This window comes from Oryzias latipes, chromosome 4, assembly GCF_002234675.1.
Source record: "Oryzias latipes chromosome 4, ASM223467v1".
Taxonomy (NCBI): domain Eukaryota; kingdom Metazoa; phylum Chordata; class Actinopteri; order Beloniformes; family Adrianichthyidae; genus Oryzias; species Oryzias latipes.
This window is the reverse complement of record NC_019862.2, coordinates 19,263,407-19,277,795: the sequence shown is the minus strand read 5'-3', so window position 1 is coordinate 19,277,795 and position 14,389 is coordinate 19,263,407.

Here is a 14,389-nt window from a genome sequence, read left to right as displayed (position 1 = left end):
GAAATTTATAAAACTTGATAAAAGGTAAGGTGTGGTTGTCACTCTGTTGCTTACTGGTAATGTGGATTTAATTGAAGACATTGATCACTTTGGTACCTTATAAAATATGTAATAATTTTAGTGTTTTATTCCACTGGTTGAATAACACAAACAATCAGAAAGCTTTTTTGTGGTCACAGAATAATAAACGACAAAGTGTAAGGCAGGTTTTATGGAGGGTAAAACAAATATAATCACATCACATGTTACCATTGTGTTCAGGGAGTCTAAAGGTGCTGATTGCTATCTAACGTGATGTGTTTGTTTTTCTCATTACATCTCCCTGGCTTGGCAGATGTAGTACAAGGTGTACAACAGACTCCACTGAGGGCTACACAAGCTCTGTGTGGCCAGAAGAAGGAAAGTCAAGACAGTGCACTGAACCTTTTTTCTTCAATGATTTGTGATCTTCACTGGTGTCCATGTATTACATTAAATCTTTCCACTTTTATCCACCTTTGTCATGGTAGGGAGAACACGACAATGCAAGGGTGGGGTCATAGGATAGCACATGTGTTAAAGTGAAGTTACACTGACCAATGTGACCAAACACCTGAAACTTTTTGATGGACGTGTTCATCATTCCTCAAGAAATTCATTCATTCATTTTCTAGTTAAGTCAAGTCAAGTCAACTTTATTTATAAAGCGCTTTTAAAACAGCAGAAGCTGACCAAAGTGCTTAACAACGCAGGATAAAAACAATGCAACAAACTAAAACATCAACTCACACCGAGTTAAAAGCCAGAGAGAAAAAGGGAGTTTTTAACTTGGATTTAAAATCATTCAATGAACGGGCCTGCCTAAGCTGCATAGGGAGTGCATTCAACAAGCTGGGGCCAGCAACGGCAAATGCTCTACGGCTTTGTCCCTTTCGGGGTCACGGGGCTGCCGGAGCCTATCCCAGCCACTTGTGGGCGAAAGCAGGGGGCACCCTGGACTGTTCGCCAGTCTGTCGCAGGGCCACAATCACACACACATTCACTGTCACACCTAGGGGAGCGTGAGAGAAAATTCCCCACCAATCAAAAAACAAAGTGACTCACTTTAACTTTCAATGCCAAGCAGTGGGTAGTCAAGTACCTATATGCTGAGAATCTCAAGGAACACAAACTGCAAGTGAAGAAACAGTTCTTGATAGTTTAAACAAGCACAAATGTGCAGGCATGGAGCATAAAATGCAAATATGATCTATATTTCCTTTGTGGCCTTTTCTACTTTTTTCAAAGGCATGAAGTACATTCATTACCTGAGGTCTTTTCCGACCACTCAATCAAATACATATTGGCCAGACTTCAGTTGTTATTTCAGCCATGTAAGGGACCAGTCAATGGGCTGTATCATTTTCTAGAAGCTTAAATTTTGTCGAAACACTGTACAAATGCTTCCAACAAATCCTAAAGATAAGGGACAACATGATCGGCCATGAGTGTGCATACGAATAATCAAAGAAATCAATGAACATTTTTTTTAAACTATTTTAGAAAAATAATCACTGAAATCTTGTAAAAGGAATAATCTAAAAGCAAAGGTAACCTCTACTGACAATAGTTTTAATGCAATTAAATTGTATTAGCTTAAAATGATTGCTAATTTCAATCTTTAAAGATCAGAATTCCACAAAAATATCAAGCACACAATATTGGAGGAGCAAACATACTCAAAGTACTTCTGCTTTGGAGTGAAAGCAGAAGAAAAAGCAGATAATGAAATTTCACCCATCAAGACCTCAGATACACCTCAGATGTTTGATAATGTTATCCAGGGAAGTGCTCTTTCAGAACGGTTTCATTTTTATCATTTTGCTGACTTGCCTATGCTGATGCATTCAGAACAGGAGTTTAAAGTGCAGATTAGATTTAGTAGTTTATGAGTGTATTTTTAGCCTAAGAAATGTCAGACATGTTCTTGTTATTTAATGTCTTCTAATAATTACAATCTTCTGTCCATCCATCCATTAATCCTGAATTTTGGTGTCCGGGTTAATAGTTGGAGCAAAGATATCTAAACCTTTCTGTGCAGTTCAATCTTGGGAACGCCAAAGGGGTTTCAATCACACCATGAAATATAATCTCCACCAGTGAGTATCGGCTTCTGGCTGCTGATACAAGCATAAAAAAATGAAAATTCTGATTCACCAACCTCAAACTATTCAAACTTCCCTGTCCTCTGGCATTTCATTTAATTTCTCCCAAATACTTGGTTCATGTAGTGTCTGTCCTAAAGCTCATAAAATCTATAAAGCGCCTGACCGACACCGTCATCAGTGACACTTATTCCCTAAGGCAAAAATCTGTGCTTTTTATGCTTATCAGAAGTTGCGAAATTTTTTATGCAGATTTGTGTTTTTACTTTACTTTATTTCAACATTGTGGCAGACTTGCACTGACCTGGATTGTTTGGAAAAAAAAGGCACATTTATTAAAAAAGTAAATAAAAATGACAAACTTGAACACGCACAACTATTGCTAGGAAAAAGTGACGGGGGACACAAAATGCAGGAGACTAGGTAAGATTGCCACTCAGAAAAAAAAAAAATGAGCACAGGTCATAAATTACCTCTGAAAAAATACTGACAAAGTGAGCAAAGAAAAACAAACTAACGGCTGTAATCCTCACGGCTATGTGGAGCTGGCAAACAGAAGAAGGTCTGAAGTAAGGATACCTTACTAAACTTTTGAAAAAACTATGCAAAGACAGGCTTTGACTAAAAGCAAAGAAAATCAGAAATAACACTAGTAATAGTAATAACACTAATTGCACTTCATGCAATTAACTCAAATAAACTCAAACTCAAATAAAAATAAATAAATCATAGACCTACATTTTTTTTTGAAATAGTAGTAACAAAACATACATTTAAAAAAAAGACAGACAGTCCCGCTCATTTGGTTTGACTGTTGCTGTGCTCCTCTCAGAGGAGAAAATGAAAGGAATAATAAATAAAAGGGTCCCACTTGCTGAAAGAAGCAATGGTCTCTTTCCTCTAAAGACTTTTAAAGTAGTTTTTAATTAAACATTCATGCCGTTTTTGAAGCAGACTGCTTCTTTCTTCTGAAAGACAAATGATTACTCACATTGTTGGTATGCAGCCACCAGAGCATGTGCGAAAGTAAGCGATGATTAATTCATGCCTCTCTCACTGCTTTGACACATCAGGCTTGCCACTTTATCTCTTTTCCCCTTTTTTACTGGAAAGATTATACGGACTTGGTTCAATCAATGCTTCGTTATTTTTTTTTCAAAGTGGCGTGACGAATCAAAGTACAAGATAGATGTTCATAGAAAAATGTAAAAGTTTAAGAGATTTAAATGAACTTCTACTTCTCATACACTCTTTTAAACGGTGTGTTGAGGAAAAGTATAATTTGTACATTTTACAATGTCTGCTTTAACCATTTTTTTCTTCATATGATGCCTTGAAGGCTGTGCCGTCTTTAGTTTCTATACTTTGATGGCATTGGTCTGGATTATACCTATGCATTATTGGTTTCTTCAGCATGGACAACTCAGCCAACTTCAATTAACTTCATGGTTTGACAGGAAGCATTTTACTAAGTTTTCCAAAGGCAGTTTGAGTCACACAAATTTGTTTTCCCAAATGTTCCCCTTTGTTCAGTTGGAATCAAGCCCATTTGAATCACACAAAAACAACCTTTTGTCTGCATACAGAAAAGCGTTTCAGTTTGCTTCCGTTACATTCTGGTGTGGTTCAGCAAGAGTTTGAAGGCAGACACACAATCCAGCTGATAAAGCAGCAGAAGGAAACAAAAGGGAAAGCCGAACAAATCCCAAACATATAATGCATTTTTAAAATGTTTAAAAATTATTTGGCACTTTTAGGTAGCTTTGCTTTTGCTTGTCAGTCCAATTTGTCTTAAACCATCTCAATCTAAAGACTGTGCTGGCCACCCCATGTTGTTCTTCTGCCATCACATAAAGTAAGTAACTAAATGTTTACTTCTATAGAATTTTCTCAGATAAAAATCACAAAGTGCTTTACAATAGTAAAAACCTAAAATTACAACCGGTCATCATACACATATCACAGGCAAACAAAATAAAAGACGGTTATAACAAAGTTAAACACAATAAAAGACATAAAGACAGACATAATTATGGTTTTGCTTTAATTTATCATCATGCAGCTGTTAACTGATGCCCTTTAGTGTAAAAAAAAACTGTTGTTTCCTGGGACATAGTTTCTGCAGAGCAACCGTAAATCATCAGAGATTTCCCTTAGATTTGTGGGCAGGACTGTTGGCGTGGAATAAGCCTGCCACTTTCCCTTCATCTATCTGTTTACACTCACTCCCGATAACCTGGTGCAGCAGAAATGGCGAGCAATATTGAAGCTATCCAGCTTTAAAGTTCTGAGACAGATGCCAGCTCGAAAGAGGAAAATGTAGACGGACATGGATCTAACTGTCTTCAAGTAGATACATCCGAACGGATGCTTCTGATTCACAGCAATTTTGAAAAAAAAGAAGAAATGCAATTTTAAGCTTAATTCTCTTAACTGATGTCCTCCATCATAGGAAAAATGCTACAAGAACATGTTAACGACTCCAAAAACCTGATTTTTATTTAAAGGGGTCTTTAAGAATATTAGTAGATATAAGGCTTCATATCTGGATAGAGGCAGTCTCTGAATGTAACCATATGCTTGCTCCCTTTCGTTTTTGTAGCTCACATTAAGACTGAGATTCATAGGCCTTTTTATTTTTACGTGTCATCTTGCTACTTGAGTTTTATTTGAAGAATGAGATTTATTTGATGCTTTTTTTAATTTTATGCACACTGCTGCATCTCTGCTTTAATGTGCGTCTCATCATGTAAAGCCAGTCAGCCTGACATTTACCAGCTGAAATCCTCAGTGATGCATTAATAAACTAGTTTTATGTGTGTATTAACTACAGGAATGTTGAGTTCCTTGAAAAAGAAAAATGAAATCTGTTTTTGTTGAACTGCAAATAAGGGATAAAATAAAATGACCCAAATGACAATTTTTTATTAGCCCTTTATTATATGAGTTCTGCTGGAACAGCTTTAACCACAGTAAATATGACATTCAGTTGTAACAGATTCATAAACTGAATGTAATTTAAAGCAGCACTTCTATGGACACTTCATTTGGAAAACTGATAAGAGCTTTTAGTTAATAATTCCTCACACATTCTGTGGTGCCCTGAATTATTAACACGTTTTTAATAGATGATTACTTCCTTCAAATGTTTTGGGACATCTTTATGATTCTGGAAGTATTCTGTATGAGCAAATGTTTGGAAAAGTTCATGTTTTTTTTTTTTTTTTTTTTCTGAAGTCCTTCTTTCAACCACAGTTTGCTGTTGAGGTTAATTTTCAATTAACACCTGAAAGCATTGCATATTGTTTGACAGCTTCTCTGTATTTCCTTGTGTTTCTGTGTGTGCACTATTCCGCAGTTTTTCCTTTTTCCAGATTTTCTTTATGCACAAGTGTATTTTTGCTTGTCTCCAACTAACTATGTGTTTAAAAAAATAATAACAACAGTTGGTGTGTTTTTAGCAGTCCAGGTAAAACGCAGAGGTCAGCTATCACTTTGAAACATGCTGGTCCTTATCTTTGTCACAAGGCCTAATAGAGTAATGAATCAACACAAAGCTTGAGACTCTCCTGAATGGGCCAATGCTTCCTCCAGCAGCACTTGCAGTTTACTTCAACAACACTTACTGCATCTGTAAGCATCTTTCCGCCCTTCTCAGTTCTTTATGGGTGGTTTTCAGGAGTGTCTGACTTGTCAGGAGTCTATTCACAGATGAGCAGCCCTGCCACCTTATCCTACACTTCTTTGCCAAGAAGTAACCACAGTCACAAATAAATAGCACGGATCTTTCTGAAAGGTAGGTAATAGGGTAGCAGGAGAGAAAGTACATATATATTAACCATATGATTGAGCTTCATTCACCATACACTGAGATTCTTGAAGTAAAAAAAAGCAGACTATATGTGTGTAATCCTCCATCTCTCTCTTGCTATATATTTTTACACACACAAGGTGGTAAAAAAGAAATGATTGCAGTTTATCTTTTTTTGCCTTGTTTAGAATCAAATTAAAGACAATTGTTGGAGTGCTTTTTATTTAACTCTTTTTATATGAGGACAGTTTTTAATTGCTGAAAAGTCCAAACTTCTAGACTTTTTCACATTACGGTTAGGGTTCATGAGCATCCCCATACCCCTGAAATGACTTTATTATGTTGGTAGACTTACACAACTCCCTGTAGTAAAACAGCCGATGTTGCAGGAAAAGTTAAAGCAACTGTGGGACAGTTGTTTGTCCGGACACAGTCAAATTAGAGTCATGTTTAGTTCAATGTGCAGATGAAAAGGAAATAAGCCGTTGCTCGTTGCTACTAATAAAAAGATATGATATTGAACACCATAAACCTATCTGTGGTGATTAAAGTGTGACAGTACCAAACGTGCTGAACATGTGAATAATATGGGTTCATTCAAGGCCACAGAGTGGCACTAGGGTCAAGAAACCTTGACATATTTCTGCAGAATGTGTTTTTGTGTACAAAAAAGAGCACAGGATCATCTGTTGTACTGTCCTTTACCTATAAGCTCTAATGCCCCTCCCCCATTTCAACAGAGAAATAGGCTGTTAACCCTTAAACTTTAACTTCAGTGTATACATTTTTTTTTACTACTGTAACTCTTCAACCTTTGACGCAATTAATGTAATTCCAGCAAATTATGAAGCAGAAAAACTAACCTAGCACTGAAATACGACACTATACAGTAGGAACATTCAACTTAAATCCGCTGATTCTGCTGCGGAAAAAATGCAAAAGAACCACTTTTATTGTTTAATTGTTGTTGTGGATTATCAGAATTTAACGCACGCCTGAACCTTCGCAGAGGACGGTTGCTTCAGCGAAGTGTGAACATTTCTGACAATCCATACTTCAAAGGCCATTATCCCGCTTACACCATAGTCCCTTACAAAAAAAAATAATATTAAATCAGTTTTTAGCACTTTATTTTTGGTGTTTTTCGGTTTGGATCGCTTTTTTCACTAAAAGCAGACTATTTGTTACGTGGTGCGACGCGTTGTTATGACCTCGACCGTAGCGGCAAAGGAAAGCGATATATATGCTGATCGTCACAAAAGGTTAAGTAGAGCATCAGTTCAGAGAAAAAGTCTCCCTCTTACCGCTTCTTTTTGTTCAGATGATGAAGCAAAAGTTTGTTTTAAAGAAGCTAGCGTAGTGATATAAAACATTTAAGCTATGTGACTGGAACTTCTTTTAGGAGTGCATTATCACTGTTGATTCTTCAATTCAATTTCATTTTATTTATATAGCCCAATATCACAATAGTCGTCTCAATGGTCTTCATACCAGATTTGTAAAGTAAACATAAAATAATAAGGAACATGAAGTCTATATGTAATAGCTAAACTAAATTAACTAAACAGACGAAACTAAACTGGGCATCCCTGCCCTTAAACCCTCCTTCGTGGGAGCCACACCCAGCAGCCAATCAGAATCTAGTATTCACCCGGGCCATGGTATAATTAGGTGTCACCGTCAACATTTCATGTTGTCCAAAAAGAAAAAGAAAAAAAAGCCACACCGAGGTCGTGGTTGATTTTTATATAATTTACAACAGAAAGTGATCCTTTGCTGTTTTTCTTTCCATAAAATGGACTGGCAACCTTTCAAGCAACTCCATGACCCCAATAAAAATAAAGCTGTTATAGTCTATGACTGCACAAAGATGGATAGTCTTCCTTTTTCCATTTGTAAAAATAAATCACCCAAACTGTATCTGCTGTTGCAGTTGTTTATTTGCTTATAGATAATTCATATTTTAAACTCAGCAAAGCAGATCCGCATAGGCTGCACTTCTGCTTTTTGATCATAAAAAAATGTCTTTGTTTGTGCTAAACAGGTCCTTCTGTCTGCATCATACTGCTTTCATAATGCAGGCTTGAATCTGAAAGTAGACCTCAGCACAAATTGGCAACAATAACAGCCTTCAAAGAGAATGCATTAATCAATTTCCACTGGCTTTGAAATTAAGGTTTTCTGTTTGAATCTGCGGGTGCTCATTGAATGGATTTTCTTTAAAAAATATCAAAGAATATGGTTGTCCTCAATGAGAACATATAAGCTTCTATTATCCGCTTCTACTTTGTTTTTTTTTTATTTTTGTTGGAACTGTCTTATATTTGGCTGTAGATGAGCAGTCAGCATTTTTGCAAGGCACCACAAAATACACAAACACAGCTCTTTTTAAGATGCCAACCTAATCTTTTTCCATAAAAAAGCTGCTGCCATTTCTTTTTAATTAATCTTGTCCAACATTAAATTAAGAATACTATTTTTGTTTCATTCACGGGCTGATATACACAATGACAAAAGAAGATATATTTTGAAACAAGAAAGTTTTACTGTAAAAAAGACATACAAAATATAAAGACAGTTAAAGTGTTAAAATGTTATAGTCAGAGATTTTAATTGACTATATACCAACTTGGTGTCGGTTGTACATAACTGCATGTGTTGTTCCTCTCTCACGCCCCTTATGCATCATTATGCCATCATGCAATCATTCCCAAACAGTTTTGTTCCCCCAATCAGAAAAAACAGATAAATGAAACATAAGCACAGAAAGAAAAACAAATGTTAATTTACTGCAAGTTTGAACCAATGCAACAAACATTGAAATATGCGACAGCATGTTTTCATCCATGCAGGTACTCTTAACTGCAGAACACATACTGTCACTACTTTAGATTTATGGCTCTGAGCTGCTTAAGTTATCAGCTGCATTATGATACCTTGGGTTCTAATAAATTTACAATAGAAAATATCTTGTCATTCCCATTCCATCATTTTAATAAAAAACTCAATAAGTAGTAACAATATAAAACATGCCTATGCATTCAGATGTCAGTGACTATGAGTAGTATTTTGCTTTTTTTGCTATCAAATGTTTTCAGTTCTGTCAAAATCTCACAAATGTTTAAAACACCATTCTGTCACTTTTAATGAGCACATCTTTTCCAGAGATTACTGTTAAATGGATGTTTTGCCTGCACATTTCTAACTTGTTTCAGAGCTTGAAAACATGTTTAAACCTGCAGCTCAACTTAATTATTAGTATTTTTCAACCCATTTATAGTTTTTTATTGAACCACAAACAATAAATAAATTCTATAATAAACCTATAAAAATCTTTGTTATTAGTGGTTTCCCAGTGATCAATGTCACTTTTGAAGGGAGTAAAATCATACATGTTTCATTCAGAGGCTGGAATTGACATGATCTTATGTCAGTGTAAAATTAAACTCATATAATGATCAATGTGAATGAGTTCTTTGTTGTTGTTTTTTTAATTTAGTTTATCGTTTGTATGGAGACTTTATTTTAATTTGCCAAAAATAGAGGTCAATCACAAATCACCATGGTTTCTTTATAAATACACAACAAACACACTGACATGAAAAGATTAACAAACCATCCTAAAGACAGTCACATTTTTTTTTTTTTCATGAGCAATGTTCCAGTTTCCTTTTTGGATAGGAAGTCTCCAAAAAAAGGTTAAATCTCCGGTAATCAGCACTTATCAAAGTCAGTAGAAAAGCAAATGTAAAGCCATTATTTATTTATTTCTTTAACACAAGCTAAGAAGAGGCATGCAATTTGGCATGCACATCCATTGGCTCCTCTCAGTCAAGCAGACACATATAAATCCTTTTACACACCATCCTGCCAAACTGCCCCATAGGCAGGCTTTGCAGTTGAAATGTACAATTAGTTACCCCTGTTTAATTTGAATGCAATGTGTTTCTCAAACATCAGGCCCAGCGGCAACACGGAGAACCGAAACATGGACCTTATGGATGAGGTTTCTTTCACTGTATATTGTTTTTTGTCTTGGGTGTTTCCTGCGCAAATCTGTGTTTTTTTTCATCAAATCCTTGTGTCTCTACATTTTAGCTTTCTGTTTTAAACACCTTAAATAAGCTGAACTTTAACCTAAGGGGTGTCTGCAGTTGTAGCTGCATGGAGGCTTCATTCACTGCAGCCTCCATTCTGGCAAGAGCATGTCCATGCTTCATGAACTTCCCGGTCAGGGTTGAGGGAGTTTATGGGATAAACCGAGGTGATTCATCTAATCAGCGGGGCCAGGAGCAGGCTGTAAAGCCAGCTGTTGGCCAGTTGTGGGTGGGGGTAAAAATCTGCTTGTACTACCTGCTTTCAGCGCTGACCCCTAGCGTGCCCCCTTGCTGTGCCTAATCTACAAAAGCATTAATACTGGCAGAGCAAGCTCACAACAAGGCTGTTACTGAGATTAAAAAGCCTCCCCCTAAGTGTTCTGCTGGCAAATGGAAAGCTTTCCCGTGAATCCCCTATGAGGGATTAAAGTCAGGTTCAACATGCTAAATGGTTTTGTCAAAAAGCAATGCACTTTTTGCCATATGCTTGGGATCTCTTTTTCTTTTGTGTTTTCATTTTTTTCAATATCTCCAGACAAAGTTTCATAGATTTTTGAACAGATTATTAGCAGGAAGAGATGCATCAAAATGTATTTTTTCTATAAATATGCTAAATAGTAGCTAATTTCTTTTCTCAATTTTTTTTGCTGGGTTTTTCTCTGATTTAAAGATGCCATCTTTTAGCATCTTTAAGGAGGAAGTTCATTAAAACCTATTGAATCAGGTGAACCTTGCATGTTAATGCTTTTAAAAGTAGATTGGCAGCATCCACTTGTACTAATGATTTGTTTCGTGTTAACTATTAGCAGACCATGTCCTCCTCTGCTGATCATCGTAATCGACCAAATATATTAAATAGCATTTTATTCTTTGTTGCAATTTTGAGATGCCTTATCTTAGAAAAATTTGAAATGCACACTTAGAAAAAAGCTCCAGTTTCCTGCTCATATTTCCTTGAAGGTATTTTGTGTATTCAAAGCATTTTTCCCTCACAGTTGAAATGTTGTAAACTAACTATTTTGGGCATATTCTTTTTTCTCCACAGCCAATTGTGTATTCAATCAACAAACAAATCCCAAACTGTTTTTCTTTAAAGTGCACTATGGCTGTGGAGCTCAGATTCCAGGGCGTCTGGCTGACTTAGCAGCTGTTATAAAACATTATTGAATCTTTCCAAAGACTTCGACTGCAGGGTTTGGAAATCTGATACAGCTGATGAAAGCCACGCTGAAAAATGTGGGGGTAGTGCTTAAGAAATGTCTCAAGTCTCCAGGCTGAAACTAATCAGGTTTTATCAGGTCACTGAAGCATTTCCATGGCAATCACAGAACATGGCCTTGCACTTAAATGAAAGCATCAAAGAGGTTCACCAAGGCTCCCCAGGAGCAGAACTTTGAAACATTTTTTATAAAGCCAATATCCATTTCTAAAATAATTGTCTTGGAGGAGCAGAACTTGTACTAGTGATGTGATACTGCAGGGATGTATCATTTGGTTTACACATGTTGATTCAAAGAATGTGCAGGAATAAGAATTAGGTGAGAACATCACCTGTAGTATAATTGGTGCTTGGGCTGAAGGGAAGCTAGGCCAGAAGCGAGCACATACGTTGTTTTAATGACTCAGATGGGATGAAAGGCATACCTTCAAACACATACATATTTTAATTGGAGTTCTCAGAACTCGCTTTTATCTCGTTTCCTTTTTCATGTTTTTCAGGGGGCAAAATGAAGATGCCCGACAATGTGGCGTAATGCAATCCTGTGCTCAGTTTATAATATAGGCTTATTTCACTTAAAGTCTAGTCATTTTAGGTTTTGCATAACCAACTTAAAGCTCATTAAGCTTTTATAAAAACCTCCCGCAGTGATTACAAGTTTTTTTTTTCCTTAAATTACTGTCTTTTTTGAACAGCCTTTCAAACTCATTTATCAAAAAAAAAAAGATTGTGGATGATAGAAATCCCTTAAGGAATAACAGAAAATGACCAATTTTCATCAGTGTAAGTGTAAATACCTTCTAAAGGAGTTCTGGGACAACAGAAAGTAGATAATTTTGAAGTGAGATTTCTTTATTGTCCCCACTGAAAAGAAAATGACTGCAATTGGTAATGGTGAAATCTACTTTAAATACGAATCTTTGTTGCCGCTCTGTTGTGCTCTGATTGCACCAAGAAATATGGCAACTACTCCAAGTATTTCATGCTAATACAAAAAATTCCTCTGCATGAATTTAATCCATTATGCATGTTCAATTGAGTAAAACGTTTCATTTGAAGAATTAGGAAAACCTATTTTTATTTATATTATACCCCAAGCAAACCAGGCATTTACTTTTATCTTTCACAAGGGTAGTTCCAGCTCCTATCTCCATCCTGCATTGGCTGTGCAACCTGATATGAAAGGCATGATCATGTTTCCGATATGTTTTTTATGTGTGTAGTTTGAAATGACATCCTTGCTGTGCAAAAACAAAACAAACATGCCTGAGTCGTGAAGACAGATGGATGCATAGTTAAATAGATGCGTATGAGTGTGACAGAAGACTTGACTCCCCTGTCTGTGTAGTCAGGATGATGACACTTTAGTCAGTGGGTACAGGCTGAGGTCGCCTATGCTGACGCTGCACATTTTCCCCGACAGTACCTCACCCCATTTGTTTCTGACAGATTGACACCAGAGTGTGTGCGCATTAAGGGGTGTCAGGGGGCTGAGGTGGAGGTGCTGATCAGTGAACCAAAGCTCTGTGACTCATCTCTGACGACAACGAGCTCCTCTGAACAGACACCCTGTCCTAACATCCACTGATGGATATCATCTGGGTTGAGCCCTCATCAAATCTGTCTTTACTGCTGGGTTCACAACTGATGTTATTCACATGCATTTGGCATAATGTGGGATGAATTTTCTGTTGTATGATGCTGATGTTTTTCTATACTTTAACAAGTAAAAAGGGAAATGTAAACTGATTGCTTAAAACGCGTAAAAATGGCGCATTTATTCCTCAACATATTTTTATCCTTCATAATCCAGAGCTGGGATTCTTAGAGTTTAAGGCTTAACATTATGACATTTTTGTGTTTGGAAGCTACACTGTTGGGTATAATTTTCAAGCCAAATTTGTTCCACAGATTAACAACAAAAACAAACAGAATTTTATTTCTACTGCATGATAATACATAGATACTATCTATACATTTTAACACGTGGGATGGTTGAAGTGGTACATCAAAAAATTGACAGAAAATGTATATTTTTAAAGTAACATACTTTTTTAAAACCTTTGATGAAATAAAATAAATATAAATATACAAATATATATATATATATATATATATATATATATATATATATATATATATATATATATATATATATATATATCAAAACATTACATTATCAGTGTTTTGTTTACCCACTGTTTCAAATTTAATGCACACATTTTTAACATTGTGTAACTGTATTATTATCGACAGATTTTCTAATCTTTCACTACAGGAAGTAGTCATTTAAAAAACTAATAATGAGTTACTCTCACCACAAAGCTTTGAAAATTAGCACAATATTTTGCCGCCCAAATTGTTTCTTGAGATTTCATGGATGCAGCCATTTTGAAAATGAGCTTTCCACAAAAGGCTTTCCACTGCTGCTAATGGAATGATGATGCACTACATGGGCAAAATATTTTACGATGATCTTTTAAGGAAGGTTATCATGCTAATGGGCTTGGGGTACAAATAGTTATACAGTGTTACCTTGCTTATTCATGTTTCACTATTTGCGGTTTCACATATTCACAGATTTTTTTTCAATCACATGTATCCTCCAGTTCTTTACAAAAACTCAGCTCAAGACACTTGAATGAGACTTTTGCGTCCGAGGGAGTTGGTGGGAGGGAGGAGGGGAGCGGATATGAGGACCACACTGGCCTGTTGGGTTTTTTGCCGGCTGCTAAGGAATATTTCACAGTTATTTCTATCGGTTCATGAATTGCCATAACCAAAGTTTCTGCCCCTGCACAGAGAAATGGTATCAGCTGACTCAGAAGCGGCCGGAAAATATTCTAAAATGCTGAGGAAGATAATAGTGAAGAATAATTGTGTTCCAGATGAATGAATGATGGATGAAACCAGCCTCTTCTGGAAGAAGATGCCCTCTTGCACTTAACTGATGAAGGAGGAAGCACTGGCTCCGGATTTTAAGACACCGAGTTACACTCCCAATGTGCTTTATGAAGTACGCTACGGTACAGCCTATTGCTCTGAATAAAAGAAAAAAAAAATTTATGTTGAGCATTTTTTCAATGTTCTTTAATAAATGTTTTACAAAGCATCAGAATTGTTTCAGAAGGGTTTTTGA